This window comes from Gadus macrocephalus, chromosome 17 (genome assembly GCF_031168955.1).
Source record: "Gadus macrocephalus chromosome 17, ASM3116895v1".
Taxonomy (NCBI): domain Eukaryota; kingdom Metazoa; phylum Chordata; class Actinopteri; order Gadiformes; family Gadidae; genus Gadus; species Gadus macrocephalus.
Genome location: NC_082398.1, coordinates 1,221,515 through 1,229,014, shown reverse-complemented (window position 1 = coordinate 1,229,014; position 7,500 = coordinate 1,221,515). Strand labels below are relative to the sequence as shown.

Here is a 7,500-nt window from a genome sequence, read left to right as displayed (position 1 = left end):
CTGGGTTGTCCACTCGTTTAGTGGTTAGTGAGCAAGTGGAAGCAATTTCCTTCAAACTAAACGACCCAAGGTGAATAAGCGAATCGAGATGATGAGGACTACAAATCCCATGATCCCATAGCACTTCAAGAGGTGATCAAACTATGTCTTAGGTTGTTGTTTTGATTGATAGTTTGGGTGTTTGAGGCCCAGCCGAATGGTACGGTGTGTGTGTGTGTGTGTGTGTGTGTGTGTGTGTGTGTGTGTGTGTGTGTGTGTGTGTGTGTGTGTGTGTGTGTGTGTGTGTGTGTGTGTGTGTGTGTGTGTATGAATATTTATGCATATATGTGTGTTGGTAGGTATGTATGTATTCACATACATATTAGGCCTATACACCTTCTCTTTTTCACTAGATATTTTAGTCGTTATAGGCCTACTATTAATTTGAAATCCAAAGGTAACAATCAAACTTTCTCTGGAGCTGAATTATTTTGGCGGGGACTCGTGGAAACCAGTGCTCTAACTGGCCGAGCCAGTTTGGCAAGCTTTGCTCAAACTCTGCAGCCAAATCCCATTCCCATTCTTCCTCCTCCTCCTTCTCCTCCCTCCCTCTCCCCCTCCTTCCATCTCCTCCTCCTCCCCCTCCTCCTCCTCCTCCTCCTCCTCCTCCTCCTCCTTCCCCTCCTCCTCCTCCTCCTCCTCCTTCCCCTCCTCCTCCTCCTCCTCCTCCTCCTCCTCCTCCTCCTCCTCCAGCTCCTCCTCCACCTCCTCCTCCTCCTCCTCCTCCTCCACCTCATTAAAACGGTTTCCACAGGTCCCTACCAGAATAATTTCAGCTGTGGAGAGACGTTGTTTATTACATCTTGATGTAAAATAACCGGTAACAATATATTTAGTTGTGGTTTGACATTGTTGAACATGTGAGCGATAAGTCTGTAGAAAACGGCAAACATTGTTTTGATTTTTGGGTGAATTTCCACAGTGATTGAAAATCTACGGAAGCTTCTAGCGTGCAGACTGAGAGTTCCCATGCGGTTCACCCGGACCCCGTATGTACAGAGGACGATCCTAATGTCAGGGGGCCGTCGATGGCAGGAGGGACGTGATTGGCCCCTCTGAATTGAACCGGATATTGGTATTGATCAGAGCGCAGCAGATGTAGCGGAGAACGAATTAACCGATGGAACTATGGAACACAACTATGGAGCACTGACACTGAGTCTATGTTGACTTCTCCGTAGTGGTGATCCTTTGAGAGTGTGTGTGTGTGTGTGTGTGCGTGTTTGTGCGTATATGTCTATGCATGTGTGTGTCTGTGTGTGTGTTTTTATGTATGTGTGTGTCTATGTTTGTGTGTGTCTATGTAAGTGTGTCTCTCTATGTGTGTGTCTATGTTTGTGTGTGTCTATGTAAGTGTGTCTCTGTATGTGTGTGTCTCTGTATGTGTGTGTCTATGTACATATGCCTATAGGGCTGCTTTCGAATGGCTGAATGAACGAGAGCAACCACCAGAGAGTAGATTCAGTGTGTGAATATGTTAACCCGGCCAGAGACTCAAGTCTTAAAGAAGCCTTGTGGAGACCAGCTTCACAGGAGTCCAGCCCACCAACCTGAGAGAGCATAACCACCCCACTCAAGGTGAACAAGCACAACATGATTCTCAGTTTGGTTTTCCAGGAAAAGGGTTTCCTTCAGTACTACAACAAATTGGGAACTGCCCTGTGAGCTGTGAGACTAGAGTCTAGAGCTGTGAGACTAGAGTCTAGAGCTGTGAGACTAGAGTCTAGAGCTGTGAGACTAGAGTCTAGAGCTGTGAGACTAGAGTCTAGAGCTGTGAGACTAGAGTCTAGAGCTGTGAGACTAGAGTCTAGAGCTGTGAGACTAGAGTCTAGAGCTGTTAGACTCTAGAGCTGTTAGACTAGAGTCTAGAGCTGTTAGACTAGACTCTTGAGCAGTTAGACTAGAGTCTAGAGCTCGAAGACTAGGGTCTAGGGTAGAGCAAGTCTCCAGAGTGAAGCTGTACTGAGAATAGATGATTCAGAGAAACTAGGGGTCACCGCCTGGTTACCCTTTATTGACATACTCTCGTATTTATTAAGGGGACGCATTAATCCATAGTGACTCAAGTGCATTCAACCATGAAGACACAACCCAGAAAATGCAAAAAGGCTAACTTCATAAAATGAGTTGAATAAGCAAACTGCATTAAAAGTTACATTTTAGTAACGAGAGAAAGAGAAAGTAACTTTCTGTGCCAAATAACCCAAACCAATTACGATACACAATACCAATGTATCACAACTCCATCTCCAACTACTGTTCCTACTACTACTGCTCCTACTACGACTACGACTACTACTGCTTCTACAACTGCTCATACTACTATTACTACTACTGCAACTGCTCCTACTCCTACTCCTACTCCTACTCCTACTCCTACTCCTCATCCTTTCTTCGGGCTCTGGGTTCTACGTGTTGGGCTGTTGGGGAGAGGTTCATTCCCCCAGGATATTGTCAGTGTGCATGTACACACATGGATGGTTTGTGTGCGTGTTTTTGCTACTATTGCTACTGGGCATGCCCTGGGGTCTCTAAAGACACACACACACACACACACACACACACACACACACACACACACACACACACACACACACACACACACACACACACACACACACACACACACACACACACACACACACACACACCCGCTGTGGGATATTTTCCAGTGTAGCATAGATGGCCTCTCTGTAGGGGAAAGGTACGGTGATAAACAGGCTGCGTGTCGTCCAGAGATAGAGGAGAGAAGGGTAAATATGAAGGGAGGAAGTGGGGCAGTGATGAACAGCCAATCCCTGATACCCCAGGCTCCACAGCCCCTGTGCTCAGTCTGATTGGGTGTCCCAGCAGTCCTCTTAATCCGATTTCCGAGCAGAATTTAATTTCTCTTTTTGGGTCTTGCTGTCGAATAATTTAGAAATGTTATGAAATGCAGCTTCCATTGAGACAGAAGAATGCTCCGGAAGCGGGCTGTTGTCAGCCTGCAGGAGGTATTGGCACATGAGCCGTACCGGCCCCGGCAGACCGTGTGTTGACAGTCAGCACCTGCAACACACGGCGCAGTGTTGTCTGTTAACACAGCCCGGCTCCCCGGGTTTGGGCCATTAGGTCAAAGGTCACCTCGTTGTGTTGACCTAAGTCAACACAACATGTTGGGAGTGTTTTACGACGTCGTGTCTCAGGGCCGCGCGGGTTACCGTAAAGGGCGGCGGCCATTTGGAGATTTAGTCGGCATTTAAAACGAAACGAAAATATGAAAAAGAGGATGTTTGCAGACCGCAACGTTTGACTCTGCTGATAACGTGATTCATAAGTCCTCCGAAAACAATTACCGAACATGTGTGTTTGTGTGTGTGTGTGTGTGTGTGTGTGTGTGTGTGTGTGTGTGTGTGTGTGTGTGTGTGTGTGTGTGTGTGTGTGTGTGTGTGTGTGTATTTCCCGTCCGACCCACTCTGGGTCTTTTATCTCACCTTCCTGACAGACGGCCATTGTTGTGTTATTCTCCGTCTGAGGGCCCTCCTCTGTTTGTTCAGCACGGGGCCGAGGGCCGGCCAGAGGGCCCCTGAGTCACATGACCCACACTGACCAATGGGGGCTGGAAGAGGGAAGCAAAGCAAAACCAACCAAAAAGATGACCGGTCTGGCTGGCCCCGTGTCTCGAGGTCACTGTGAGTAACTCACTGTGGGTGGGGGGGGGGGGGGGGGATATGTGTTGCCCCAACACATGCCCTAATATGGTGGAAAAGAAGCGGTGTCTGGGTGGAGGAGGCTGGAGGAGGGCGGAGCAGGGTGAGGTGATGGAGCAGCCTCACAGCGTTGTCTCTCTGCTCTTTTATTTCTCAGGGCGAGCGGCGGTGACATCAGCGACACGGTGAGCTCACTTCCTCCTCAGACCTGACCACACCGCCGTGCGTCTGTAGAGAGGAAACACACAGGGTGGCTGTCTGTCTGTCTGTCTGTCTGTCTGTCTGTCTGTCTGTCTGTCTGTCTGTCTGTCTGTCTGTCTGTCTGTCTGTCTCGGGGAATTTCTATCAGCGATGTTTGTCTCCGTTTGCATATTTCAAGTTCTGCTTCCTCTGTATTTGTTAACATTAAGGGTCTTCTTTCCCAGATGAAATCATGTGATGTTGAGAAATAGTTGTCTACAATAGCGGTCAAGAGAGATTCAAATTAAAGGAAATTATGCAAAGTATGAAGCCACAGAGAGAGAGAGAGAGAGAGAGAGAGAGAGAGAGAGAGAGAGAGAGAGAGAGAGAGAGAGAGAGAGACAGAGACAGAGGCAGAGACAGAGACAGAGACAGAGAGAGAGAGAGACAGAGACAGAGACAGAGACAGAGAGAGACAGAGACAGAGACAGAGACAGAGACAGAGACAGAGAGAGAGAGAGAGAGAGAGAGAGAGGTGAGGTGAGAAAGTGAGGGAGTGAGAAGCAAATGCTAGAGAGCGTACGTCAGCTGGAGTTATCCGGAAAGGATCTAGAACACATTAAGACGTTCATCAAGCTTACTTGATAATTCCCCAGTGACCGTAGTTCCACTCCAGTGAACCTGCGCACGATAAGAATTGCAAAACATCAACTAAACATCTCTGTAAATGAATGAATGCCTGGGCTAAACCACCGGCACGAACACTGCGGGCTCAGCCACGCGTAGAGCAGAGGTCCTCCTCGGTGTCTCACCTCCACATTCTTCTTCACAGCTTTTTAGGGGTGTTGTGAGGTTGGTCTGACTCCTAGCTGCAGTGAAGGTTGGAGTGACAGTGTGCTATCTCCTTAAAGATGGGCCCCTCGAGAAGGTTGTAATTAAAAGATACAGAGGACAAATAAATAAACTCGCCCGAACTTGGTTTGGTCTGTTCCTGTGGAAGGACTTCTTGGAAGTACACAGACGACGTGACCGTTGGACGCGTTGGGAGTTATCACGAGGTCCAAGTGTCCACTTCGTCAATAATTTTCCCGCCCCTCGGAGGGCCAATGTCAGGTGGTTCCCCGACAGATTAACTGGGCGATGAGCGCACGGCGGGGGGGAAGGGAACCACGGCTCCTCGGCTCGGGGGACCAATCAGAAGCCAGACTAAACAGGAAGGGGAGGGGACTTCCTGTCCACTATTGGGAAGGTCTATTGGGAGAGAGGGTGGGCGGAGAGTGAAATCATACCAACAGAAAGCAAACAATGGTCTTCAGGAGGAACCGAGACAGGAGTGGGAAACACTTCAGAAGCAGAGGGGGAACTCTGGCGGCGGTGGGCTCAGGGTCCACGCTCGGCCCCCCCTCGCTTCTGATGAAAGCATTTTTTCAGAATAACGAACGTCCAAAACATCGGCCTAGTCGTGGCTCAAGATAGCGGGGAGATTATGTCTAGAAAACGTTTTGTCTGTGGATGAAAAAAACAGGAAAATGCAGTTGAATTGGCATATAGTGTTTATTAAGTACTTTGGGTGCTAAAGAAGTGCCAGCCACCTTTGTGTCCTTTTTTAACAATTTTTTTCTTCAACTCACTGCATCCTTCTGAAAACAGGCCTGTGGTATCCCTGCTGCATTAAGACCCTAATCCTCAGGTGATCGTCCATGTTTAATGGCGCACTCCACTGCGATGCATTAAACATTAACCTCGAGAGCTGCAGCTCGAGGCTTTCACCCAAAGTGGCTCAGCGAGGCTGAGAGCCGTCAGAGAGAGGCTGAGAGCCGACAGAGAGAGGCTGAGAGCCGTCAGAGAGAGGCTGAGAGCCGTCAGAGAGAGGCTGAGAGCCGCCAGAGAGAGGCTGAGAGCCGCCAGAGAGAGGCTGAGAGCCGCCAGAGAGAGGCTGAGAGCCGACAGAGAGAGGCTGAGAGCCGCCAGAGAGAGGCTGAGAGCCGCCAGAGAGAGGCTGAGAGCCGTCAGAGAGAGGCTGAGAGCCGTCAGAGAGAGGCTGAGAGCCGCCAGAGAGAGGCTGAGAGCCGTCAGAGAGAGGCTGAGAGCCGCCAGAGGGAGGCTGAGAGCCGCCAGAGGGAGGCTGCGATCGGTGGCAGAGTGCCTGCTCGGACCTCAGTGCTGCGTGGTCGAGTCTGTCCCACGAGGCCCGCCGAGAGGGCGGGGGGCTGCTGAGAGTGTAACTGAAGGCCGCCTTCCGCCGATGGTTAACTACACGGTCAGCACCCCTGAACACGGGTAAAGAAGCGATGGAAGAAAAGTGCAATGTCATGATGCCATGTGTGAAATATAGCAGAGGCCTATCATGTAGTTTATGAATACATATATCATCAAACTGCTGAATTATATTTGCCCACCTCAACCTCTGCCTGTTGCCTAGATACATCCTATAATAGATATGTTTTGTAATATATCACCCCCATTATCCCTTTCTTTAATGTTCCTGTGTACACATTTGTTAACAATAAGGTATGATATATGAGTATTACCCAGGCTCCTTAGCGGTCTAACCCCCCCCCCCCCCCCCCCCCCCCCCCCTACTCACAGCTCGGTGGCTGTCGTCAGCAGAAGCCTAAAGGCAGCTCTGTTCCAGAAGGTTCTGTTACGAGCACGTCTATAAAAGCCTGTTCAGGGGTCTCCAGCGTACGTCACGTCGCTAGCGCTGAGCAGCTATACGGGCTAGTAAAGACGCCCTCAGAATCAAGGCGTTTGGTTGGCACGTGGGTGTTGTTCCTTCGACGTACGAAGGAGACATTAGGCCCTCTGGCTATTAATAGCGTGAGTCTCTCTCTCTCTCTCTCTCTCTCTCTCTCTCTCTCTCTCTCTCTCTCTCTCTCTCCCCCCCCTCTCTCTCTCCCTCCCCCCCCCTCTCTCTCCCTCTCTCCCTCCCTCTCTCCCTCTCTATGGTAAGGTGGTCAGTGTAGCCCTCTACTAACCTATGAAGTAAGACAGAAAGCCCCTCACAGTCAGTCCATTTCCTGCCCGCCCTTTCCCCCTCGCTGTAATGACCGGCACTCTGAGCTCAGGCTCCAGCTCCCTCCCCACCGCCTCAGCATCCTATTTATAGCGCCAGAAACATGGAGGTACACACTCCTCCGTTAACCCAGTGCCAAATGACGGAAAGCGTATATTGCGAGAAATGTGTTGGATATGTTTTGTATTAGTAGTTCAATTGATGATATTAACCGTTGGAACTCTACAGTGGTTTGTTATCAGGCTCTAGTGTCTAGTCTGCTAATGTACTGACCTCAAAGCATTAGTCATCACATATAGCATCATGGTAAGGCAACAAGTGATCAATCATCTACAGTACTACTGATGTACATAATGTGTGTATGTGTATGTGTATGTTTATGTGTATATATGTATGTATGTATGTATGTATGTATGTATGTATGTATGTATGTATGTATGTATGTATGTATGTATGTATGTGTGTGTGTGCGTGTGCGTGTGTGTGTGTGTGTGCGTGTGTGTGTGCGTTCTATGGACATCCTTACTGTACCGACAGTCACAGCGATATATTGTTTCTCTTTCTTCTGAAAAATTT

At 49.2% G+C, this 7,500-nt stretch overlaps 1 long non-coding RNA gene across 1 annotated transcript; it reads right to left on the bottom strand.

The window, feature by feature from the left end:
- Positions 1-2,043: 2,043 nt before the first annotated feature.
- Positions 2,044-3,635, bottom strand: LOC132445558 (uncharacterized). The gene is made up of 2 exons (XR_009522643.1): positions 3,513-3,635; positions 2,044-3,087 (listed from the first exon to the last, which is right to left on the bottom strand). It is a non-coding gene; the product is annotated as an uncharacterized LOC132445558 (long non-coding RNA).
- Between the last annotated feature and the right edge of the window lie 3,865 nt (positions 3,636-7,500).